The following is a 27,235-nucleotide window of genomic DNA, read 5'->3' on the forward strand; positions in this document are numbered from 1 at the left end:
CAGGGTCAGATAGTCACAACCAATGCCTAAGCAACCACTCACATTGCTTGTAATTTTAATAAAGTTGTGGCCAAAATTATGCCCAAAAACCTTAAACAAAAATTATGTGTCAATTGTGTTTTATTGGGGGTGTCTTGGGGACCCCGACACACAACCTTTAGGCAGCATGAGACAGGTGGCTCAGGTTTGGGTTGCCATGCAAGGGTAATATATTGTTATTATTAATGTGTTTTTTTACCACCAGGGATAGGGAGAGGTGCTTGTGGGGTTTTCTGCTTTAGATGCCAAAATATCTTCAATAGTTCAATCCCTGATGGCATGTTCAGGCAGGGCTGGGAGAGACCCCCTGTTTGAAACCCTGTGGAGCACTGCCAGTCAGCTAGATGAACCACTAGGTGTGATTCAGTATAACAGAGCCCGTGTGGTGTGGTAGTCAGAGTGTCAACCAGACCTGAGAGAGCAGGATTCAAATCGCTACTCAGTCATGTAGCTCTCAGTGGGTGAACTTGGGCCAGTCCCTCCTTCTTGGCCTCACCTACCTCACAGGGTTGTTGGGGAATAAATGGCAACCATGGATTCCACCTTGGAGAAAAAGGTGGGATATAAATGTGATAGGTAGGTAGGTAGGTAGATCTCATTCGCCACCACTGAATGGTCTGTGGTATCATTGATGCAATTGCCTCTGCATAATTGTCCCTCTGCCCCCAGACATTATGTTTCTGCAGAAAAAAACACTTGGTATTATACCAATAAAGTGGAAGTGAATCTTTGAATAATAGTTCTAATTTATTAATGTAATTGTCCTTAGAAGTATCCCCCTCCAAGCAAAGCAAGAGTTCAGAATGCCATTTATTTTTTAACATACTCTGAATGCAACACAGCAAACTGCTAGCAGAATGAATACTATAGTTGCCAATTTGAAAAAGAAAAGCCACTGAGCATGTTGCTATGATGCTTTTTATGTGCACAATATCAAATAAAGCCACAATTTTATTTAGGCACTTACAATTATGCACAATGACTATTTTTATCCAAAGTTGTTTTCATAATGAATCCCTATTCCCTTATTTTCAAATTGGCTTTAGCAGAACAGAGTGATTATAAAGCATATTAATCTTCATTTTTCACACTGAGATTCATTTCCTAAGGCTGGAAACAACAACAACTAAAACCATCAGCATCTAGGATACATGAATGTAATGTAGATTGAAAACCAAGCACAAGGAATTAGTTAGCGGCTCTAGTGCCTTGTTGATTTCTCAGTAAATAGACTTAGATTGATGAATGGGATGGGGCGAGGGAACCAAGCAGGTAAGCTAGATAGCCAGAGTGAAGATTCTTTGCAAAACAATAAATAAATTATGCTTTCTTGAATTCCACTCCCACCCACCCACATTTATTAGGGGAAGCAATCAGCATAAACTGTCTACTGCCATTGTCATTCCAGGGTGAAAGTTCATATGGGAAACTTATGCTGGTCATAGGGAATCATTTATATTGCCATTTAGAGACAGACCAGTAGCTGAGACTTATTCCCTCTGCTGCCTACCATCCTGTCTACAAGGGGGAATTCACCTTGCAGGCACTGGAAGCAGACCCCAGCCCAGAGAGACTTACTAAGCCTTTCTTCATTTACCCAGTTATTTCAGAACTGAAGACCACCTGGTCAATAATAGGAAAAAGGCATTCTATGTGTGTAGGCAGAGCTTCATAATGGTTCAAACATGAAACAACATTGCAGAATCTCTAAGACTACCCTGTGAGGTAGGTTAGGCAGAGAGAGAGAGAGAGAGAGAGGGAGGGAGGGAGAGAGAGAGGGGGGGAGGGAGGGAGGGAGAGAGAGAGAGAGAGAGAGAGAGAGAGAGAGAGAGAGAGAGAGATTGGCTCAAGGTCAGCCGCTGAGTGCCATTGTTAAGTGCCAATGTGAACCTTGGTTTTTCTAGTCATAGGTCAGCATTGAAGCCACTACACCTAAAACTACACTTTGCATGGCAGTGCCAAAGGCAAGGCTAGCTGTGTTGTCCAAGGGCCCACGAAAATGTGAAGGCAACCTTGCACACTGCCATCTAAAGACCATTGAATGTAGACTCTAAAATCACCCAACTGCACCATTCAACTTTCCATCCCATTAAGTGGTTAAGTTTAATTAAGTCTAGAAAGGGATGTTCACTCATGCATTGCTTTGGATGAGCAGAATACATCTGCAGTTTGTAGACGGGCAACACTTGAGGGATGGAATGGGAAGTAAATACTCATGGTGGTTCATGGGTTTATTTTGTTCTGTGGAGAATATTGCCACATACCTAGAACATTCCACAACCCCAGATGCTGCAGTATATCTTGGGAGGTGCTATGTCAATTGTGTTGCAGCATCTTTATATCTCTTCCTTGACATCTTGTACACTTTGAATTAATAGAGCAGGTTACTAATTTCCACATGTGAACTGCTATAACTTCAGAAGGAACAGTAGGGCAATTGTCAGTAGGTGGTTTAGATATATCGCAAATTTAGCCTGTGTTGTTTCACATCCCTTAACTTTACTTAGAACTTTACTTAGAACAGCCAAGGGAGTCTTCAATTTCATCCAAGTTGACATGGAATATGTGAATTTGGTTTGTGAAAAGTCTTAATGGAGTTGCATTTGTTGTGATTTGAACCAGCTTTGCATTTAAAACTTGCAAACCACTTCTGAATTTCCTGCCCTGTAGTATGATGAATAGTATGCTACTTTACGGTGATATATAATCGTATTGCATAGTTTTAATCAAGAGCCATTTTTCCTGTAATAACAATAAAGGTATATCAGTAATTTTGATCCAGGAAGTATTGAAATGGTTCATGTGCCTAGATAACCCTAAGTCACTATGGTATGTTATCGGCTTTTAAGACTATTAAGTTTCCTATCAGGGAATTACGGTAGATGTGGAGGGATGGGACTCGCGCTCAGAAGCATCTTGTTCTCCAATTTCGGAAAGATCCCAAAGGATGTTTTTGGGTAATTGCTTATTCACTCTCAGAGCTTTTTGCTTGTTATCAAATAAATAAATGAGCAAAAGTCAAAGAAGAAATTACTGAGACATGGGGAGATGCTACTTTCTAAGTGGTTAGCACTTAGAAAATGGGTAGTGTGGGTGGCAAGGATTTTGTTTCTTGTACAGTATATAGGAAAATGGGCAGAAGCCTTTATATAAACTCAAGGCCAAGGCAGCTGTAAAGTTGGACAGTTTCTCTTTTCAAATATAGCTTAGAAAATATACTGGGTGTTTTCCCCAGTCATTAACACACTCTACACTGCACTTAAGAAACAAAACCTGGAAACGCAAACCGTGGGGTTGAGCAGAAAGTATGTGTAGCAATTTTGCCGCTTGGGAGGAATGTGAGAGAGAGTCTGTTTTCTCATTTTCCAAAAAAAATTCACAGGGGTGTTATATTGCCAGGGAATTTTGACTTTATTCATAGAGCGGGGATTTTCCCACAATACTGAACTAAAGAGGTCTTGGAGAGCATTTTTCTGAGATAAAAGCAGAATGTTAGCTACTATATTGAGTAGCCACTCTTTCTGAGAAAGTTATCCGCTAAGGTTGTCCTGCGAACTTTGCAAGTGTACAGTGGTACCTCGGGTTAAGTACTTAATTCGTTCCGGAGGTCCGTACTTAACCTGAAACTGTTCTTAACCTGAAGCACCACTTTAGCTAATGGGGCCTCCTACTGCTGTTCTCATCCTGAAGCAAAGTTCTTAACCTGAAGCACTATTTCTGGGTTAGTGGAGTGTGTAACCTGAAGCGTATGTAACCTGAAGCATATGTAACCTGAAGCGTATGTAACCCGAGGTACCACTGTACTACATTTGTACAGTCTCCACTGCTTTCTACAGGATGTAATGAGTACCATGGAATTGTTATGGGGGGAGTTGGAGCAGGACTACCACAAAGAGCATCCTAGCAGGATAGGGGAGGGAATATCAGGACGCCAAATATCTGGTCCCAGGGAGAAGGCCAGTAGTCTAAGGAATGGAGAGCTAGATCCAGGGGGTGGACCAAATTGACTGGCAGAGGAGTGCTCCACCCATTGAACACTCTAGTCAGGTAACTCCTGGTGTGAAGCTATCTCCTGTCAATGAGGAGCCTCCTCCTTCTGGGAAAGTGACTGAGAGTAAATTGGACTGAGAGTAAAATGGATGCTGAGCTAGCATTGACACTGCCTGTGTCTCAGAGGACATGGAGACATCAGCACAGGTGCAGACAAAGCTTGCAGACCAAAGCCACTTGAAGGAATGCCTATTTGCTTGTCCAGGTTGACTGGCACTAAATTATATAATACACTATAGTTTTGTGTGAGAGAGTGGAGGTTGACATCTTAGATTCACCCCTAGGTATGCACTTAAAAAAATCTCTACCCAGCCTAGTACTTTGCCATTATGCAAACATAACCCTGTGTGGAGCTGAGGTTTTTTATGTAGCCACATAACAAGTTCCTTGAAATGAGGACTGCAGCAGTATATCCTATCTTGAAATTCCAAACTGTTATTACCCACATTAAATCCAATCATGTAACAATCCTAAAACATTATTAGTGCCCAATGATGTGGAGTCAAGTGCTTATAGAAATGGCCTCTTAAGTAGAGTACAAAGAAAACAACACCCTGAGAGAGATTTCTGACAGAGGACAGCATATTAAAATGCTATGAGATGATATCCCAGCTTAGGTTTAAAGAATTAATGAAGAACAAATGTTCCAACTGACATGTAAGCATGAAATTCTCTCTGTGGGTTGACCTTCATTCTTCTGCAGTTAGCTAATGAGGGTTTTCTTTGTTATCTATCTTGCTGGAGGACCTCTGGGCCTTGTATCATTATTGAATGAGCACAATGTCACCTCAGCTGGCAGAAATGTTTTGTCTTTTGTCAGGGAGCGAAGTTTCCTTATGCCAGCCAGTGAAAAGCATAATACAGCAACAGGCAATTGAGATCAGACATTTCAATTCAGCTAAGTTAGCCCCGTGGAGATGTTTAACCTGCTGCTGTTGTTTAGATCAGAATATTTACGCTTGCTTGTTATATGACTCTTGTAGCTACTTCTGGAGTTTGAAAAGGGCTGTTATAAATTAATGATCAGCCAAAGCAATTTATCTTGAGATCCGCTCACCACATTCCCTTTTAGCAGTTAATTATCAGTGGACTGAACTGTATATATTTGGAAAATGAATACTTGCAGAACAGCTGCTTTTTATCTTATTCATAATGGCAAGTATATTGTATCTATCAGCGATACTTAGAGTTGGGAAAAACACATCTGCTCAGGGAGAAATCTAGAGACCTTGTAAAGTGCATTGTTAAACAGTTTGACATGCGAGGGCACACCCCAACATACTTTGATAGCAGACATGTAAGCTTTGCAGACATGTAAGAGATTTCTATGATTTTGTATTTCGTTTGTTTTCAAAATGGTACAGTGCTTGCCTTCAGCTGTTGTAAAATCTGTTCTGGAAAGATAAATAAAATATTGGGGAAACATATTGGTCCAAAAAACTCTGTTGAATGCTTGCATGTATTAGTACACATATTGCTGGCTTCTCAGTTCTTGATGATCCCTACAATCTCAAGGCCTTTCTCAAGAGGCAGGTACATTCATTGTAGGGAGCAATGTGACACCAGCATGAAGATCCCTCACACATAAGGGTTTCCTCCTTCCCTGAATTGCAAGGGGCAACATGTCACCTCTTCTTTACCATTTCCAAAGACTTCTCAAGGCTGAATCAGACATGACAGAGGTTAGGCCTCCTCCGTGGCTGAAAAGCCTTTATGCTGGAATGCAAAAGACTCCCAATAAAGCAAGAGTTCTGCAGATTTTCCCAAAGCTGTAAAGGTTTCCCCCAGTTGGGATATCTCTTTGCAGAGAGCACACCTGAAGAAATTTAACAACCAAGTTGATTCTCCCTTACTTTTCACAGTTTAGTTATAAAAAAATATTCTGTCATATGTTAATAAAACAGGATAAGACCAGAGTGGCCAAAAGTAAGTAAAGATGGCTGAAATATAATTCATTCATTCATTTCCCCAATCATAGCAATAAAACAAACAAGCAGGCAGAGCACTTGACACGTCTGCATTCATTTAGATTCCTGCATTGCAGGGGTTGGACTAGAGCTTCATGGTCCCTTCTCACTCTACAGTTCTCTATTTCTATCATTGTATGATTTAGTCACATATTTTTAAATCCTGCTGTCCCATCCTCTGAAAAGACCTTGGGGTTACTAGGTTTCTGCATCTCACCAGGAACACAAGAACGATAGCAAGGCCTGGCATTGTGTTCAAATATGGACTCCAAGATACATCTCTCAAAACTTATCCTTAGCAATAGAGCACAGTTCACTGTTCACAAAAAATTGCTTCACTTCCAGATTTCTTCTGGACCATTTTGAGAGGCTTAAGTTCTCTGTTAAATGACTCAATATGAAGTGCCAAGTGGGCCATCTGTCACCGATCACCTGAGCTCTGCCATACCCTATCCCTTCACTTTATTTCTCTGTATTTGATTCCCATGCGTATGGTGACTGGAAACTGATTATCCGAGCTGGCTGCATTGGAGGTGATATGAGCATTTTATCTGTGGTGTCATCTGTGGGGGCATAGCTTGGGGGGCTGCCAGGGTGGTTGCTCTGAGTGCTGCTCACACTGCTCTCCCTGAGCTAGCCCTGCGCCACTTTGCGAGGGATCTGGTCAGATTACATGTAAATGTAAATGAAGACAAGGAGCATCTGCACTTTGTGAGCAGGGCAATGTGGTATGACTTTTGTAGCAGTCTCTTGTTAATGATGTTATCTGATGAGTAAGATTCTTTACTTCTGGTTATGATGATACATATGCTCAGTGTGCATTTATTTCATAGTCCTTTAGCTTTTTTAAAAATAGAACAGTGGATGAAGCATGTGGTTTATAATACTTCCATTAATTACATGCAGATGCAGTTCAGAAGGGTCAATGGCCTATAATTGGATTCTGTTACTTATCACTACTTAATGGCAAGAAGGCCAGTAGAGATGGTGCCGGTATCTGATAAAGTAAACAATGCCTATTTTTATATATTATTATATTTAGGGTAGGGATGGACAGATTTCCATTTTTCCATCAATGTTTTGCTGTTTTCAATTTAAATTCACTTCAGTTTCAATAATGCAGATTGTTTTGAACTCTTCAGGTATAAAGTGACTAACTTTTATATAGCCATTCACAGTTATATATATATCTGTGCAAACCTTGTGCTATAATTAGCATAGCTCTATATGTGCATATATTTTCACCTTTATATATTCTGGCCTCTTGCTAAGTTGGCTTCCACTTGGTTTATCTAACTGACTTCTCCTCTCCTACTTCCCCTTTTTTTGGGCATGAACTCCCTTAAATAATTTTCGCCATTTCTCACTTGTTCTTCCTGCCTCCTGGCCAGCCGGTGTCTCTGTTTTATCTATGGTGTTAACCTGATCATTGCCAATCTAACTCATGCACTGAAAATATACTTTCTTTTCCCATTCACATGCACATATTTTTTGGGTAATATACAATTGTGGGGTCCCACTTACACAAGTAGAACTTACGATTCCACACACCTTCCATTCCTCCATCTTTTGATTTCTCTAGATCACTACAATAGTAGCTACCCATTTGGAGCATTAGGAAGACTGTTCGCCCCTTCTCGGGTGGGCGGCCTCCTCTGTGAACTGGCCTATTGCAGGCCAGATTGTCTTCCTGCTGCCAAATTGGCCAACAGTGGCAGGAATTAGAGGGCATTCACCTGGGCGCAGAACCAACTGTACAATTGTGGTGCATTCTCCTGTACCCAGTGGAAGGCTAAATCTCAGGCAGCGGGGGGGGGGGGGGGGGGCTTGTCACACCAGTTCTCCCACCCACCCTCCCTCAGATTAGGATTTAGCTCATGGTACGACCTTGCTATGGACAATGTTAGTTGCCAATTTTTGAGTCTGGGCAGGAATTTTCCCCATCTGGCAAATTGGTGCCGCCATTTGGGTTTCTGCCTACTTCAAAGCAATCGGCACAACTTTGTAAGGCGTATAAGCATTGGGTAAGCCTAGTCTTGGTTGGAGGGGAGGTTGTAGCCTTTGCCTGCCCCTCCACAGTTAAGAGTATACTGTTAAAAAGATCCAGGAGGAGTGGCTCCTGTTCGATGCCCAGATGGGGGCTAGGGCCATACCACTCCTCCAACAGGACCGCTTGGGGGATGCCCCGATTTGACGTAGGTCATAGGGCATCCCCACCACCACCACTGGCTTCCTCCTTAGAAACACTCCCAGCGGACGGGCAGGATTGACGTACGGCATTGCTTACCACAATGCCTATGGCTAAACCTTCACTTCTGGAACCAATAAACTTGTGGCCTTATTTGATCCCAAACCAATATGCTGTGTGTTGTCTAGTTATTTACTCCCTAGGCAACAGGGTGGTCATGGGGCCTTGCTACGCTTTTGGATCAGCATGAGTCAGCTGTGCTTTCTCCCACCAATAAAGAAATTCTGGCCTGGTGACAACAGGTGTAGGTATGACTACATTGATATATTCTAGTCATTTGATTCCTTTCTTTGCAGCATCTTAATGCTCTGTCATTTGTCTCCTGACTTAGGTGCAGAGTTCCTTTTTTTCATGGGCGTGGGGTGTTCTTCAATGAATCGTCTCCAACGTCATCTGCTTTTACCATGGGCATGCCACTGAGAGTACAAATTGATTAGTGCAGTCACACCCCATTAAGATTTTGGGAGATTCCACCTCTATTTGATACAGTTCATCTTGAAGTGCTGGTGTTCTTTATTTAAATAAACTAAAATAGAAGGTTCAAAGATTGCATGAAAGTTTCTCAAAGAGGACTCCAGATACATCCACAATATCCTGGGTATTATTAAATATGTCTGTTTATGAGGCTGACTTTAAAATAAATAAACCTGATAGACTAAATCAGTTAATGTGAGCACAAAGTTCTGTATATCAAAATTAGGCAGAACACAGAAAAAATTACATGATTTTGGAAAATTCTAGGCAACACTAAAACAGATTTTGGACAATAACCTCTTTCAGCTCTACTTGAAAATGAAACAAGGGAAGTTTTATTCATAACTCTTAAGGTACTAAACACTTTTTCTACCACTATTTTGATGTGCAAAGTTCATGTGCATGTTGTTGCTTCCCGACATAAAGAAGTCTCAAAGTCCTTGACTTACAGTACTAATATTGGTACCAGTTACAGTACAGAAAAAAGTGGCATGTGCTATAAAAGCAATAATTTGATCACTGTCTACCTACAAATAGTAATGTCCGGAAATATCATGTACATTGCAGACATCTTAGTGCGTATTAATTTGCAAGCCCTACAGGGGACAGTCTCTTTATTCATACATAAGAGCAGATGCAGTAGCATATGGCTTATCTGCTCATATCTATGGTAATTCAATGTAGATCAGATTTTAATAAGGTAACATTAGTTTGTGCTTTTAAAAAATATCACAGCCTCTTTTAAAAGCGACAGAGCCTAACTTTCATTCTGGCAAAATAATGAAAGAAAAGGCCACTTCTGCATCTGTTAGCCATTGTTTCCACACAAAATTTATGATCATCTACTGTAGTGACAAGATCCTTACCTGTGTTAAATGTTTTCCACTTCTTGTCTTTATGACAGATGTCATTTTGGTACTCAGTAAATTGCCATATCTATTTTAAACTGCCAGGTTTTATCCAGCTTCTAACGAGTTGCGGGATTATTGTCTTGCTCACATGAACCACTTGACTTTTCTGTTGGATAAAGTCAGATTTGTCAACTTTTCCCAGCACTCTTATCTGTTGTATTTGTCCAGAATTATCACAGTTGACAACTCCATACTGCACTACACAATACAGTTGATGTTGAAGCAGTATCAGCTTCATATCCTCTTCTAATTAATATCAGCATCTGCTCCTCCCATCTTGGTTCCAAATGGCTCAGATAAAATAAATCATTCTGCATGAGAAAAATAAGTATTATTTCCACATTCATTCTGAAGTTTGGGTCTCATCATGCTCCTGAATAGATCACCAGCAGCACAATTGGACCCTAGCATCCCTTCCCTCCTTGTGAGTTCCTTCCTTCCTTCCTTCCTTCCTTCCTTCCTTCCTTCCTTCCTTCCCCCAAACTGTACCTGGCAGTGGAAGTGGCAGCAGGAGGGGCAAAACTCATTATGAGGATTGCTGGCACCAGGACCTTCATTATGCTTGGGAATGCTGTCAAAACAGTGTTCCAGGCACCTGGTGCCCTGGGAAATGTGCTGCTTCTGGGGAAGAATGGAAAGTTGCTGACTGCAACTCCTTTTCTAGGGAGAGGTGGCTGATGAGCCCATCATGAGCTGGAACTGAGCTTCAAAGTAGGTTGGACTCAGCTCATAACAGACTCAGAAATTTTGAATTGGAGGAATTGATTCCTGAACCATTTATTTACTACTAACAATTGCTGGGTGTTAAGGGTATGCACCTTGGAAGCTCAGTCAAGTGGCTAAGCGCATCACAGAAAACAGCTGTTTAGCAGGGTTGTCTTTACTAGGCGAACACCAATTTACACCACTATACAGATGTTACAAGTAGTCTTTGCTCTCTGAGACAAGTCCGCCATCAAGTCCTAAGTTCAGTTTCTTGCAAAGTCCTGCAACTCTTCACAAAGTCTTCAGCCTTGACCACAGTTCTAGTTCTTCTTCTTCAAACTGATCCACACTGTTTTAGACAATTTCTCCTACTGTTGGACCACCCTGAATGCTGTAACCTGAGCCCCTTATCTACCCAGATTTTCATGCCAGTTCTGCCTGGCAACTGTGATCTGACAGTCACAAGATGCCTGCAGTTGCACTGTGGCAAATGAGTCATCTCTGCTAACTCATGGAGAATTATTCTTTGCCAACCATTGGGAGCAGAAGGGATGGGTAACTTACAACTGGAAGAGGTACGATTTCTCCACAATATCTTGCTCCCTGGACAGTGCAATCCTTTATATTCCTATACAGGATTAATACCCATTAAGATCAATGTGATTTACTCCTAAGTAAGTGTGGATTGCTTTAAAGCCTTCAACATTTATACTGACAAATTTAAGGGAAGGAACTGTACTCCATATATCTTGTTGACTTTACACCTGAGCATATCAGAATGCAAATACTGGTGTGTTGTAGCATACCATACTTCTGTACACATTCACTGTCCTGGTTATTGTTAAGGGAAGTTTTTTAAAAAAGGTTTATAATAAAACAACTGGAGGCTTATTGGCTGGAGTTGCATGCAGCAGGATCCCAGCATTCCATTTCTCCACTAGTTGTATGCAATGACAGCACTGATGACATATAACCTTTGTTGCCCATTTTAGGATATGGTTGCATAATTTAAAATGCATGGGGTTAATGCTTTATGGAGTGTTTATAAAATAACTGCTGGCATTAGGGGGTCAAGCATCCAGGTTATGGTTTCCAGATCAGTTTCTCTATGTGAAAGATCCACAAAGAATAAGCTCTCCTCATTGAGTGGGCAGCGGGCACCAGACTCAAACCGATTCAATATTCTGGGGTGCAGAGGAGATGCTACTGAAAGCACAGATTTAATAGATTGCCTTTGTAGCATTCTGCTGTTATTGCTTAATAGAAGGGTTTAACTCATTGCTATGTAAAGCACTTTCCAATGTCTTGCCTGTAAAAGAGCATTATACAAAACAAATTTCTATTCTATTGGCTAATCTAGCCTATCATCTCCTGTGCTCTGTAATGATACACATGTTCTGAATAATATTTTCTTAGCAGCACAAGATTCTACCATTAGAATCTCATTGCAGGAGGAGGAAGAGCAATTTCATGGGGGGAAATGTTCAAAATACTAAATATGCATACGGGCAACCGATTACAAAGTGGTGCACCAGAAAGAGGCAGAGAACATTGATGACATTTTGCTATCTAATCCCCTAGGAAGCTAAACCAATATGCCCAAACTGTTTCATGGTTGCTAAATGCAACAGAATATGAAATAGGCAAGGGGAGGCAAGAGTATTAGAAATCTATAATGAACCAAGATACCTCGAGTGGTCAATAAATTACACTTCCTCCCTTACCCTGAGCTTTATATCTCTGCTTCCTTAAAGAGTGGGACAGGCTAGAAAATTCATAATCTGTCCAAATTGAAGCAACTGTTTGTGTCATCAGCAGCAGAGAGATATCAGGTTGTATATCTTCACTTGACAAGAGGTGGCAATTTAATCTGACAAGTTTCCTGCCAATGAGGACAGCTTTAGGAGTTCAACTGCCGTGGTAAAGATTTGACATGTCATTGAGCGATGTTGTGCAGAAGCTTGACAATAAACTGGAACTTGCTAATGCAGTTTAGGATTGCTGTAAAAATTTATTAGAAACCAGAGACTGTAAAATTACTATACTCCTCAAGAACTGTTTTCTTTGCCTTGCTGAATATTTAACATACAGCACATGTTTAAAACCTTGTTTTCTCATGGACTAAAAAGTCTATTATAATGCATGCAAAATTGCAAGAAATTCAATTAAATACCTGAGAGGATAATAGTGCCTTCCCATTCCTGATTTGCGGCCACAGGAATAGGATCAAACCCCCTTGTATTAGTAGGACACAATGCTATATTGACAGGATGGGAGGAAGAGTAAAGAAAAACCATGCAACAACAACAACAAAAACAACAACAATACCCTGTCTATCTGGCTAGGTAGCCCCAGCCACTCGCAGTGGCTTCTAACACATATAAAAACATAATAAAGCATCAAACATTAAAAACGTCCCAAACCAGGGCTGCCTTCAAATTTGCTGACCACCACTATTGTAATAGTGGGAAGTTATGACTAATGTTCTGTCAGAGGCAACTTTCCCGCACCTTTTATCACCACACCTAATGTAACAATGGAGGGTGGGATGATGCTCACTAACTCAGAGACCAATCACAGAATGACACCAGACCCTTCAGAGAGCACAGTTTTATATAACTATTAACAGTGTTTATTTTCTAAAAAAAAAATAATAATGTTTAGGGGTACTCTCATTTTGACTCAAGAAAATCACCAAATTGGGAAAAGTAAATACAGTAAATGGACAAAAGTACAAAGATTCACAAAATGTTTAGGGGTATGTATACCCTTGCGTTCCCCCAGAAAAAAGCACTGACTATTGAGAAACTTAGCAAAAGGCCAATCACTTTGACCCATGTCTTAAGAGCAAGAAAGATAACTCATCCCAGCCTTTAGGTTATAAACTTGGTTGTTGGTCATGATTGAAGCAACAGTTCTTTCCATCACAGCCCTGAGAAAAGGGTGCAGCTGGTTTTCTATGGGTTACCACGGACTGATCTGAGAAAGCCCTGGAGATGTGGCCATGGATGGTTTCTGACCTAAAAGCACAACAGACTTCCCCTAACAGTTTTGGGTACATTGTATATGAGCATCGATGTGGAGAGAGTAAAGTGTCATCATCGTGCCATTTTCTCAATGCTACATGTTGATTGATCCTTCTATATTAACTTTTATTTCTACAGCTATTGCTATGGTTTGGTTTTTGTCAGTGTAAAGGTAAAGGTAAAGGGACCCCTGACCATTAGGTCCAGTCGTGACTGACTGACCAACTCTGGGATTGCGGCGCTCATCTCGCTTTATTGGCCGAGGGAGACGGCGTACAGCTTCCGGGTCATGTGGCCAGCATGACTAAGCCGCTTCTGGCGAACCAGAGCAGCACACGGAAACGCCGTTTACCTTCCTGCCAGAGCGGTACCTATTTCTCTACTTGCACTTTGACGTGCTTTCGAACTGCTAGGTTGACAGGAGCAGGGACTGAGCAACGGGAGCTCACCCCGTAGTGGGATTCAAACTGCCGACCTTCTTATCAACAAGTCCTAGGCTCTGTGGTTTAACCCACAGCTCCACCCGCGTCCCAGATTGTAATTCTGTAATGCTGCTGTTGGTTCTTCTGTAGATAGGCAGAACATGATGGACCCACAGTAATTCCCTGTGTAATTCTAAGGAGGGGGAAGATGCTATCAATTATGAGGATGATGTAATTAATTATTACAATTTATTACCGTCCCCTCACCCCAAGGTTCTAGGAGCTCTCAGCGAGATAAGCATTTGTGCAAATTACTGGACTTCCTCTGTCTCTGTATAAAAGTGTGATCTGTAGGTGGGACCAATGGTTGAAACAATTTCATGCTCCTGATCTTGCAGTCATAAACTCTGGCCTTGTCCCTCAGTCTTGAAATTCCTCTCCTAACCGGGTTTGTTTTTTTCTGCATCACTGGCACCTGAGGGCATCTGGATTAGTTCCTGCTTTTCTCTTGTTGCTGAGCTTGTACTGTCTACGTACTAGAATAAAGCTGGACTTCTTTACTCCCAAGAAAGGGTCCCTATCATTGATATGGGGTGGGATCCAGTACACTGATTAAGATATTGCAGTGTGTTTGTATTCTTGCAAGTAGCCTATCACCAACATTCCACATTTTCCCAGCATTGTAATGCAAATAACATTCATCCACTTGTAAGTCAGTTTGGAAATGTTGCAATCTTTTCATTTTGAACAATTAAAGCTGCAATCCTATGCACATTTGCTTAAGGATAAGCATAAGCATATTAGGCAGTGTGGACTGTGCAAATTGCACTTCAGGGATTTGGGTAGGTATTTGGGGTGGGGTGGGGCTTTCTTCAATTGGTCTTCTGGTTCACATTGTTATTATTAATTAATTTTCTATACCGTCCTTCATCCAAAGGTCACGGGGCAGTTTACAATACAAAAACACAAAACTACATACCATAATAACACACACAGAGAGAGACAGAGTAAGAGAGAGAGTTTAAAAGGCCATCAATTTTTAAATTACCCAAAGGCTAATAAACCTACTCAATACTGCCCCTTCTGTGATTGGTTTAAAGTGGGTTTGGGCCTCATTGTTTGGCTGTTTCATTTTATTCCAATTGGTTTTTGGTGTGAGCAAGTAAATGGATTAAAATGAATACCAATGGCCTGCACCCTGAGGCATTCCTGGATGAAGGGCAGTTCCCTAAGCACATTCCATTCACAGTCATTTGGGAAGCTTTTTGGTTTGCTTTTCTTGGGACCCCTATACAGGGACCCCTGTACAGGGCAGTAGAAAACATTGCATCTCATTACAGACATATGGTGATGTATCTCCATGTGGGAGTCATAAAGCCAAGGCAGAGGCTTGTAAATGCTGCAGGGTGCCCCCTGACATTCCTCTGGGCAATGATTACCTTATATGGAGAGGGGAGTGTCAAGCCTTGACCGGCTGAGGTAACATGAGATTGGCAAACGGCCATGCGGCTGGACAGAACAAAGGACAATAAAAAGTTACCGGAGAGGAGAAGAAGTCTGAACGAGCTGCTCTCTCATATTATGGAAATATTGCTGGCTTTCTGCATCTTTATTTTACCCTAAATAAGTGCCACCTGTGATGGCTGGCTCCAACAAGTGGTGCCCTCTCTGAGGCTCAATTAAAAGACGAGGAGGCTCAATTAAAAGAAGAGGAAAACTTAAAAGAAAAGAGGCAGGCTAAAGGAAGCAGTGTTAGACTGACTTCAAACTTCAAAGAGAACCGTGAGAGGCAACTTAAAGAAAACAGTCTGAGGCAGACTAAAAGGATTTTAAAAGACACTGTGAGAGGACTTTCGATCCAAGCAGTGGATATTATCGGCTCACCACGTCCGGCAAGGATTTCAAAGCGCTTTTACATCTTTAAAAAAAGATCCCGGTGAGTTTGATCCCTTTTATATTGATTTTAGAAACATGGGCACCTCTTTGACTACTCCCCAACAGAAATTTTTAAGAGACTTAAAATTTCTCCTCTCCTCCAACAAATTGGAAGTTCCTGATGGTGATTTGATACAGCTCATTCTGGCCATCGATGAGCATTGCCCCTGGCTTGCTGCAAATGGGACTTGGGAACTAAAACAATGGGATAAGATTGGAACATATTTTCATGGACACCCCAATTTCGGTGTTCGAATTTTAAATGCTTGGTGTAAAATTTGATATGCTATGGGCTCTTTATCACCAAAAAATATCTCCATGGCTGCATTGCCAACACAACCTTCAGCTTCCTTAATTCAGCCTGCTGTTCTGCCATGTGTTCCAGCACTTGCTTTGCCAGCAGCCCCAGACCCCAAACCTCCGGATTACAGTTCCTCCCCAGAGGACCCAATCCTGCAAAAATACAGTGGTCTGACTGGAAATGACCCTGCTCTTTCAGCGGCAGAACAAGCTACCCCCTTTCAACGTGCAGTACTTGCCTGTTCCTTATCACAGGATACCATGGCATTCCCTGTTATTGTGCCCCCTGCTGGTGCTCCAGCAGGAACTCAAGCCCAGCACCAACCTTTTGACTTTAAAATCTTGAAAGAGCTTCAATTGTCAGTTAGGACAAATGGACTGCAAGCTGCATTTACACAAGCTCTTTTGGAAGCTACATTAGCCCAGCTGTTGGTTCCAGATGACATCAAGCTTTTGGCATGTACAGTGTTACCCCCATCAGCAGGTGTATTGTTTGCCCATGAATGGGAAATCGCCTGTCGTGCTTATGCTCCTGCTTTACTGCAACAAGCAAGAGGGAATAATCCTAATCTTACCCTTGCAGATGTGATGGATGCTATGATGGGGCGTGGGCCCTTTGCTCAGGCTTCAGTGCTGCAGATCTTATTGAGGGATACTGCTCTTGCTGCTCAACAAGCAATGAGAAAAATTCCAGAACCCACCAGTGTTCAGTCTAGGTGGGGTTCAATCAGACAAGAACCTAGAGAATCATATTCCTCCTTCATGGACAGGCTGATTACAGCAGTGAGTAGACAAATTGAAAATCCTGAAGCCAAACAAATAATGATCAAACAATTGGCCTTTGAAAATGCAAATGAGGATTGTAAGGTTGCGTTGCGCCCGATAATACACAATCCTGCCACAGACACAGCAGCCATGCTTCGCATTTGTCAGTCTGTAAGTACAGCAGCTCATCTGTTAGCAGCAGCGTTAAATAAAAACCAGCCTGTAGCCACCGATACAACGTTTCCAGCGTGGCAAACCAAGATCACTGATACCTCAGTGTGGGTAGAACAGTGGCCTCCACCAAAAGAAAAATCCACAGCAATGGCACCATGTTGTTTCTGAACAGCTATTTTCTGAACAATTGACTTTCGGCCACATTGAACTGTCTTCATCCCACTGGCCCCAGCAGACAGGAATGGTTTGCTTTTACATTGCCAGTATATAACAATTTGCAGCCCACCCAGCGATATCAGTGGGTTGTCCTGTCTCACAGCATGCGGAACTCCCCTACACTTTGTCAGCATTTTGTGGATGAAGCATCAAAAACTTTCCGCATGTGCCACCTAGAGGTGCTGCACACGAACTGCATCTGGCAGTGTTTGCCTTCCTCACCATTTGCCTTGCCATCCTTTGCTGCACTGTTATACAAGGAAGAGAAGCAGACGACCCAGTCCAGTTGAAACCACCATATTTCACCTTATCAGCTGGCAAGCCGCAGTCGTCAGAATCCTACTCTGGCTGGCAGCATCCACGGCTCAGCCACTCTCGAACTATAAGAACAGCTTTGTTGAATAAGACTTTTAGGGGAGAAAATTATCATAAAATATGGAGGAATAATATTTTTGTACAAGATATGATTAAGTTTACCAGTTTATTGCATGCTTCTAAATGTTGGGTGTGTATGCCTGCCCCCATTTGTTTTCAAATTAAAGAGGGGAAAGAATCATGGGGCATATATCCAAACTGTCAATATACATTGAAATTCACTTTTAATAGCTCTTGTTCTCTTACAGGAACATACAGTGACCAATCTCAGTGCTGTAGGAGTGACACAAGTGCATGGCTAAAATCTAGAAAAGAAACCTACCATGCAAATTGGAGACTGAATTCTTCTATCCCTGGCTTAGCAAATGCCGCAGATGAGCAATTTCATATCAGTTCCTTATTTACTGCAGCCTTTACTTGGTCCCAACAGAGTAGTAATATCAGCTACTTACTCCAAAGAGAGTTATGGTTGCCTTGTGGCAGATCCATGGGCATGGTTATATTCTTGGCTTCCGGATGGAAGTTGGCTTCGACATTTATTAATTTTAGTGATCATTATAGTAGTTATTTGTGTTATTTTGTGTTGCTGTATTCAATGTATTCCTTCTTTAATCTCTATATGTACTGCATGGTTCTCCAGTCCGCGGCCCGCTTCCGGTTTCACAAGTGTCACTTATCGCACTCAATATAATCGTGCTGGAACGGACATTTATGACTCTGATTAATAAAATAAAGAAAGAGGGCATGTGGGAGTCATAAAGCCAAGGCAGAGGCTTGTAAATGCTGCAGGGTGCCCCCTGACATTCCTCTGGGCAATGATTACCTTATATGGAGAGGGGAGTGTCAAGCCTTGACCGGCTGAGGTAACATGAGATTGGCAAACGGCCATGCGGCTGGACAGAACAAAGGACAATAAAAAGTTACCGGAGAGGAGAAGAAGTCTGAACGAGCTGCTCTCTCATATTATGGAAATATTGCTGGCTTTCTGTGTCTTTATTTTACCCTAAATAAGTGCCACTTGTGATGGCTGGCTCCAACATCTCCACTGAAGTGCTTTTCCCCAGAAAGGTGGGCATGAGGTTTCCGCTTCTCCAGTTACAAAAGTTTCACATGCCCACACTAAATGGTTTGGTACAATTTGCCGCAGATCCCCACATTATCTTTGAACACATGGAACATTTGAGGTCTCTTGAGTCCTCATTTTTGATGTGCAGGCAATATCACCATGCAGGCAATGTACACCAGTCCAGCACAATCAGAAGTTACATGTCATAGAACTTAGCTCTATGTGTAGGCTGAAGCTCTACTCTACAGAGGTCTTCATTTCTTATAAGTTTAGTAAGGTTTGGGCCAATAGAATACTATGATTCTAGCAAGCTTCCAAATCTTGCGTAGAAACATAACCCCCACTGAGTTCTTTATCAGTAATTTGCCATTCTTGAGATGGCACTCTGTGTCAGCTGTGGACAAAATGAACAGCGCTGCCCTGTTCCCAGGGGCTTCTAAAAAGCAAAGAGCACTGAACAGCAGAGCATGAAATCAACATTTAAATGTTTTCAATACATATTATTCATTTCTATCCGAGAAAGAAACACCTTTTGATTTCCCCCCTCTTCAATCATTAAAGAAAGATGTGCATAAGCTGAATGACTATATTAGAAGGCAAAGGAAAGGGACTGATTTACATAGCATTTGGGAAGCTTTTGATTTGTCTGAAATTATATGATAAACAATAGACCGTGTCTTCAACACAGCAGCGCTTAGTAATGTCAGACTTGAAAGAAACAGCCATGGCACTTTCAAGAAATACAGAACTGCACGGTCTTTTGTTTGCTGTATTTTCTATTGATCCTTTGCATAATTCTGAAAAGCCAACTCAACTTGTTTTCCCCCGCTCTAAAAATGAAAATAATTCTGAATATCAATAATGGATACACTTCACATCACTGTAGCTGATAGTTTATTGATTCCTAATGAAATTTTAATTCTTTGCAGATTGAGTAAATTATAGAGCTGTTACAAAGATTCCACTGTATTTCATCTAATTTTTCGTTAATGAGTTACAAATTATTGAGCTTGGTGTGCCATCCTCCAGATACCACACTGGAATGAACAAGTTGTATGGAAGTATAAGAGTCTGCTATTGGTACAGCCTTCTCAGAATGAGGATGTTAGCTGCTTTGTCAGCAGAGGTTAGTTCAAATTAGAGATCCAAATGAATAATTTCTTTTAGACAAATTAATATCTGTGCTTTGCCTATTATACCACAAAGCCATGAGATCTTAGTTAGCCATGTAAATTTGAGAACTTAAGTGTAAAATTAATTCTTTATCTCTCTATTAATAGAAAAATATCTATCTAGAGATCTGCGAATGTATTATTGCCAAAATAAAACACACTAATAACTGCATAGTTTTGTTCAGTGAAATCCTAGAGAATTGCGAAGTACAACACAGTTATGGGGAGTCTTTCCTATGCCACAATGAAGTGCCAAAGCCAATTTACAATAGGGGCTCCAAAAGCCACTATGGAGAAAAATTCTAACTTAATCCTGTTAATGAACTCCTGCTGCCACCATGTACCTTTAAAAAAAAAAGCAAATCTTCCATCTCTCCTCGTCCCAAGCCAGCACTCACAGAACAGCATTATTTTCAGTTCTGAACTTACGGTAAGTCTTTTCTTAGGTCCAGGCCTCACTCCCCGTCTCATTGGCCTAATGCAGACTTTCTCACCCTTGGGTCCCCAGATGTTATTGGATCACAGCTCCAATCATCCCTGATCCAGTCCTGCTAGCTAGAGATGATGGGAGTTGTAGTCCAAAAACATCTGGGGACCACCCAGAAAGGCTGGTCTAATGGACATTCAGTCAGAATGAGGGCTTTTTCCCTGAAGGTAATTTTTCACATGAGCCAGGATTACTTGAGGTTTCCACAAGGAGTGCGGGGGGAGCACACCGCCCCCAGCAGCCGATCTTGGTGGGGTGCCATTGCGGCTGCTCCCCCTCCTGCACTGGGTGCCATGCCCCTACGGGTGGCGCACCACGCCCACAGGACATGCGCCACCCAAACCCCCGCTTGCTCTCCGCCCCCCGGTGCTGGAGCATGAAGCTCCCCCACTGGGATTTCAGTTACTTCCTTGCTGAAGACTTGCTAAGTCTACTAGCTTTGGTGGCCTGCTGAAAATCTCCTCAGCCTTGGGGCCTTTCTGCACTTACCACTTACAGTGGAATATTTGCTCCCCCCCCCCCCCCATTTTCTTTTTGCTAGGGTTACCATACACCTGGAATTTCACGTAGATAGCTGGAATACTGCAGCTGGAAGCAGTGGCCAGGTGTAAATCTGTCCACAACTTTGCAAAAAAAAAAAAAAGTTCAACAACTTTTGTGTCTGGATTTTCACTTTTTGAAATATGGCAACCCTATTTTTGTATGTTGTCACGTGACATTGGCATCATTCAGCTAGTATTCTGGAAGAATGTTTCCTTTTTCACTGGGGGCGGGTGTTGAATTCAACTTTTGTGAATTCAACTATTGTGATGGATTCTCAATATTTCATTTGTGTGGCATGTATACAAGCATGGCCCCAGTTTCTGTGGGGAGGGGCTTGGGGTTGGTAGGTGTTTGTTTCCTGCCACTTGCCTCTGAACAGTGTGAGCTGTCGGTTTGTGAGCTCAGTTCAAACGAGGAACATGGCAGATAGAGATAGTGGTACCTAACTGAAGTATTGCCCATAATAGCACTCATTAACGGAAGATAAAATTGCATCACATTAACCAGTTCGCCATAAGCTCAGGCAGACACATAGTTCCTCTTCTAATCTCCATTGCCTCCACAAAATCAGTACCGAGGAATACTAGGCATTCAATAACACTTTTTAAAAGCCCTGAAATCACTTTTATATTTCCTGTTTGCCGCCCTGAGCCCAGTTTTTAAACTGGGAAGGGTGGGGTATAAATAAAATTTATTATTATTACCCTGCTGTGCATGCTCATAACTGCAATATTTACTGGCTGGAGGAACACAAGGGTTTGTTAAGTGTGTAGCTACAGCCATGGAACTATTCTCAATTCAGGTACAATCCACCATTAGTGTGGAAATGAAAACCCCACACTCACTTTCTAATAGCAGCAATGTGTGAGCAAAGGTGCAGACAATATGCTACAAAATTGGATCAAACAGCAACTATTCCACTGCAAATGTTAGGTGTGGAAAGGCCCTTAATCTCACCAGTTTTATCTCATCTTTCTTAGCCTTCTGTCTGCCTCTCTCTGGTTGATTCCAGTGCCAACTGACCCCTGACAGGGCTTCACGTGGCCTTTTATTCTCTGATGGCCTCTGGCCAATGACATGTGGTCATCTTGCAGGGCCTCCTGCTACATAGGAGTTTTAAGAGTGACCCTCAGAACCCCAATCAGATCATTTTCTTCTGATACCCCTGATCAGTATACCCAGGACATTCCCCTTCAATAGTGTTAACCGCCAAAGATGCTGTGTTCCTTAGCAACAGTCACCAAGGCTCCTGTAAGCAGTCATGTTCATAGAGTTCAGAGGCCTAATCAGATACAGTTTTTCTTCGTGATTTATTTCAAGCTACGGTATTTAACCATAGTACAAAACATTCATAATGCTAAACACTTACCCTTGTACATAAAATAAATGAATACTCCACCCACCTCCTCACAGCCACCAGTGGTTCTACCTGGGCATCTCATGAAAATGTTTGGTGGTTTAGAATCCAACACTGATGTTACATTTACACTATCAGTTTTTTTCATCCTGGAGTATCCAGCGTGAGATACATACTTTGCCTCCTCACGCAGCACTTCTTGTTTCATCTCAAGCAGTGAAACAGGACGTGCTGCTCCTGGCTTCAGCTGCACATCCTTCTACTAGGGATCTGTGCTAACTATCAGTCTGTGGATTCACTACCTCAGTTAGTGCAAAATTCACCTGTATTCTCTGAATGCCTTCCTATGGTAAATGCATTTTTCTGTTAATGAACATGAAGAGGATGTTTCACATCTACAACAAAGAAAATTGGCATATTTCCTCACATAAAATATACAGAGAAAGAAAAAGTTGGTGCAATGTGTTCCTGGTGATTTATTTCATCTTTGTTTCTGTCTTGCTTTGGGTATAGGTAATAATCTTCCACAGGCAACAATTGAAAGCAGCCGTCCTGTTGGCTAGAAATGAAAGCTAGCAAACATAGTTATATAGATAACCCCAAGGCTAAAGCCTGAGGTCTAGGGTCTCTAATTAGCAGCCCTCTTGCTGTGTAGAAGGGAGGGTAGGAAAAAAGAGATTGCTGTCCTTTGATAAACAAATAGGAATTTCTTGCATATAGTTGGCCCAGGCACCCTGAGCAACTCCCCACTAGTAGTATTTAGGGCTGGTATCAAAACTCAGAAGGTGAATATGCAACCAGCATGTAATAAGTTGCTACCTAATTAACTTTACACATGAAATTCACCACATAGTTGTGTTGCTAAGCTTTGCTAGTTGTAAATGCTAAAATTGGCCAAAGTATTTTGCCAGGACTGATCTGATGAATTTGGGCACATGACGCAGAAATCCAAACTGCAATTTCCACAAGTTAAAAATTATGATAAATGAAATAGCTGACTATATCCATCACTCTTTAATGAGACTTCGGATTTGCTGCCTGAGGATAATTCTGGTAGAGTGATCTGTGTTTTCAGAACTAGTGCAAAGAATGTTTAAATTTGAGGCTGGAAATACTTCATTCATTCATTCATTCATTCAGGACAATATCCAGCAAAGTAGTTCATTTAGTACAGGCAGACGCAAACTCCGGCCCTCCAGATGTTTGGGACTATAATTCCCATCATCCCTGACCACTGGTCCTGTTAGCTAGGGATGATGGGAATTGTAGTCACAAACATCTGGAGGGCCAGAGTTTACCTATGCCTGATTTAGTACAAGAATCTCTGACTGCCCCATAGAATTTCCCTTCTCTCTTCTCTTCACCCCCCCAACCCCCCCCCCCCACAAATTTGTTCTCGGTTTCCCCCAACCCTCTGGAGCAGTTTTGGGGAGGATATGCAGGGTGAAGGGAAATTCCATTGCCCAGCCAGAAGTCCTTGCACTAACAAATCTGCTTCATTAGATGCCAACCTGACTACCATCCTTCTTCCAAGGAGCACAGCATGGTATGCAAGCCTAAAAGGTAGTTCAGGCTAAGAACATCCAGCATCACAGCTGAGTAGTGTTTTGAAAATGGATCTCTCTAGTCTTAGGGCTCAGCTACATAGCCGCAAATACAATGTTTTGAATGTGTTGTAAAGTGCAATATATATTTGTGACACTAGATGGTGACTCTAAGCCAGGCATAGGCAACCTTTGGCCCTCCAGATGTTTTGGACTACAATTCCCATTATCCCTGATCACTGGTCCTGTTAGCTAGGGATCATGGGAGTTGTAGGCCAAAACATCTGGAGGGCCAAAGGTTGCCTATGTCTGCTTTAAGCTATAGGAAATTCAATGAAATTTTTCAAAATGATTTTTTAGCAGTTTCACAATGTTTTTAACATGTGTAGATTGCACCTTAGTCTTTAACCATATGGATCAGCCCACTGGAGTTTCTATACCATAGTTGGCCATTCCTGGATGTGGCTATTGTTCACATGGAAACTCCTCATGCAGTCCAGAGAATTCATGTAGTCAGTCACTCAGCATTTCAGTGACATAACCACAGTGTGGTGATAAGAGTTTCTGTATATGGGATCCTCGTTGCTAATGAAGTGCAAGGACCATTCACATGTCTTATTTGGTGTAGCTGAGAGAAGACATGTGGAGATCAGCACATGTGGAGATCAGCAAATGCTTCACATTATGGTGAATCATTTGCATGCCTGAGTGAATACATCACCCAGTCGAAGCTTTCAGCTTTATCAATCCAAATTTACTACTCTATAGGAAGCTCCCCAAATTTAGATTTCTATATAAAAAACCTAACTGAGTTCTGTGGTGGTGCAAGCAGCCACTCTGCCATTGCACATCATGGGGCTAAATATTGGTAGCAATTAATGTTGTTGATTCAGTTCTCTGTTAAAAATAACAGCTTGCTTCAGAGTGACAGTTGATTGTGATATGACACAAAGTTGGTAGCAGGCACTATTATGACACAGCCAGGAGCCCAACAGACAAGTCTTCATCGCTTGGGCAAGCCTTGGGCATGTCTGGTGGGAATTCTCATCATGACAAATAGTTTTTATTGAATTAGGTTTCTAGTCCCATGCCTACATCTCTGCCCTATATGCTGATCCTACATATGTTCTACTAGGTTTGAACAGAGGTAACACCTGTTTGTGATTTATAGTGGTACCTCGGGTTAAGAACTTAATTCGTTCTGGAGGTCCGATCTTAACCTGAGGTACCACTTTAGCTAATGGGGCCTCCCGCTGCCACCGTGCTGCCGCTGTGTGATTTCTGTTCTCATCCTGAAGCAAAGTTCTTAACCTGAGGTACTATTTCTGGGTTAGCGGAGTCTGTAACCTGAAGTGTCTGTAACCCTAGGTACCACTGTACAAGGATTATTCCACGAAGTGTCTGAAATGTGAGCACAATTAGATCTTTCAAATAATTACATGTAGGGAGGAATTCAATGCCACACGAAGGCGATCGTTCTGTGAGGGCAAGCATTTTGGCTTGCTAGACTGAACAATCCCCCTCTACTCCCCCTTCATGTCAGGGACTTCTTGTCAGCTCCCCCATGATACTTAGTGCTGTTCTGGGGGTTTTCTTGACACACACACCCCGAGTCAATTTTGTGGTACACAGAGCAAGGAGAGGGAAGAAAGCCCCTTTGTGTAAGTGGAAGGGACTCAGTAGTTGAATCCTGGCCATAATGTTTTATGTTTTATATAATTTTAATACAACACACAGGAAAATGGGGGATAGATGAAATCATAAAACAAAGAAATGTCTCATGTTCCTTTCATTATGAGACCTTCTCAACACTGGTGGAGGAAGAGGAGTGCAGGGGAAGTGCACCATCCCCGGCAGTGCGATCCCGGCAGGGTGCCATCGCGGTTGCCCCCCGCCCCCAGGACGTGTGCCAGCCCCGGCCCCGCCTGCTCTCTGCCCCCCGGGTGCCGGAGCATGAAGCTCCACCACTGTTTCTCAACATTTACTAAACATTCAAGTTGATCCCAATACACATAAAGATACAAAGAGTGTTAAATGAATTCATAACCAATGCAGCTCAAGCACTGCTACTTCAATAATAAAAAATCTGAATAAGCATAAATAGTGTACAGGACTAGCTGCACAATAGTGCAGTGAGAGATGGCTGCCTCAGGCAGCTTATTTTGCATATCATGAAAGGACAACTGGTTGTTTATTGTGTCATTTATTATTATTTTTGTGCTTTTACTGTCAGACAGAGGCACTTATGGTATTTTATTTATTTATTTAGCCAGCCTTAGGTTCCAGAATAACATGGCCACCCCTGAGTATTATGCAGGTTGCCTTAAGAGGCGAAACACAATTTGCTGTTCTGCCTCAGGTAGCAAAATGTCTTGAAAGCCTTGTATAGAGAAATTTTTAATGTGTGATGTCTTACTATAGTTTTATAACTACTCTAGAGTGGCTGGGGCAACCCAGTCAGAATGCCAGCATATAAAATATTATTATAATAATAATCAGAAAAATACAAAATACCCATTCATTCAGCTTGAAACCACATGGTCATGAAGAAACAGACGCTAGCCACCCAATGAAGTTGGTGGACAGGGGATGAGAAAGGAGGAGGCATGGAGTTAGGATTCATTCTGAACTTTAAAAACCTGCCCAGGAGAAATTAAGGCTTAAAAATTTATATTATTCTATTAGATAAAGTGGCTAAAATGGTGCTTGTGACAGAAACACTCCTGCATAAACCCTGTGCCAGGCAGCCAATATTCATTAGCAGCATCTGTGGAGTGCCATGTTTGAAAGGCAAACAGAAGATGGCTCTGCCAGTGCTTGCTTCTAGCTTCCTGCCGATCAAACTGTTGCACCTTTATTGTTAATCAGGAAGCTGAAACAGCAGCACAGCTTTGCATTTTGTAATTTTTTGCTTTTAGTGGCCAAATGATTTGCTTTGGCTTTCAAACAAAATGCCCATCCGTATTTTCCTGCTTAAGCTTTGGTTGCTCTTCTAGATAACATTTCATTCTTCTGTTTTTGTGCAACTACATGGCAGACAAAATGTGATGGTGTTGAGACACTAGCTGGACTGTCATCCAAAGGGTTTTCTGCTCTTTTCAGATCATTACAGAGCACCATGGCAAACATTTTTTTTTTTGTAAATATCTAGGTAGCAGACGTAATCTGGCATTCATGACACCTCTGCTTTTTCATTTTGTGAATTCAGCATGTGTCTGCCCGTTTGATGGGCAGAATGCACTGTTGTTTGAAATTGCTGCATTGACATTGATGCCCTTCTTTTACCCCTCTGTGGGTCAATTAATAGATTACAATTTCTTATACAGAAGTCCATCTTCATCAATGAAAAAGTGTGCGTTTTGCAGCATCGCCGATTCAGAGGGATTTTTTTCTCCTTCCTTCCATGAATATACCTCCTCAGTGCCAATATGTGCAGCAGTTATCTTTGTAGACATGACA

At 41.9% G+C, this 27,235-nt stretch overlaps 1 long non-coding RNA gene across 3 annotated transcripts in view; it reads right to left on the reverse strand.

Moving 5' to 3' along the window:
* LOC307209646 overlaps positions 1–22,054 on the reverse strand; it is a 31,787-nt gene extending 9,733 nt beyond the window's left edge. The window contains exons 1-4 of one of the 3 annotated variants that reach the window (XR_013835690.1): positions 21,833–22,054; positions 12,568–12,651; positions 9,645–10,000; positions 2,296–2,403 (exon numbers count right to left, since the gene is read on the reverse strand). This is a non-coding gene — a long non-coding RNA (uncharacterized lncRNA). Of the gene's footprint in view, positions 1–2,295; positions 2,404–5,428; positions 5,484–9,644; positions 10,001–12,567; positions 12,652–21,832 lie in introns of those variants that run through there. The other 2 variants (XR_013835691.1, XR_013835689.1) reach the window with 2 other exon arrangements.
* Between the last annotated feature and the right edge of the window lie 5,181 nt (positions 22,055–27,235).

This window comes from Podarcis cretensis, assembly GCF_951804945.1.
Source record: "Podarcis cretensis genome assembly, chromosome: 2".
Lineage (NCBI taxonomy): Eukaryota > Metazoa > Chordata > Lepidosauria > Squamata > Lacertidae > Podarcis > Podarcis cretensis.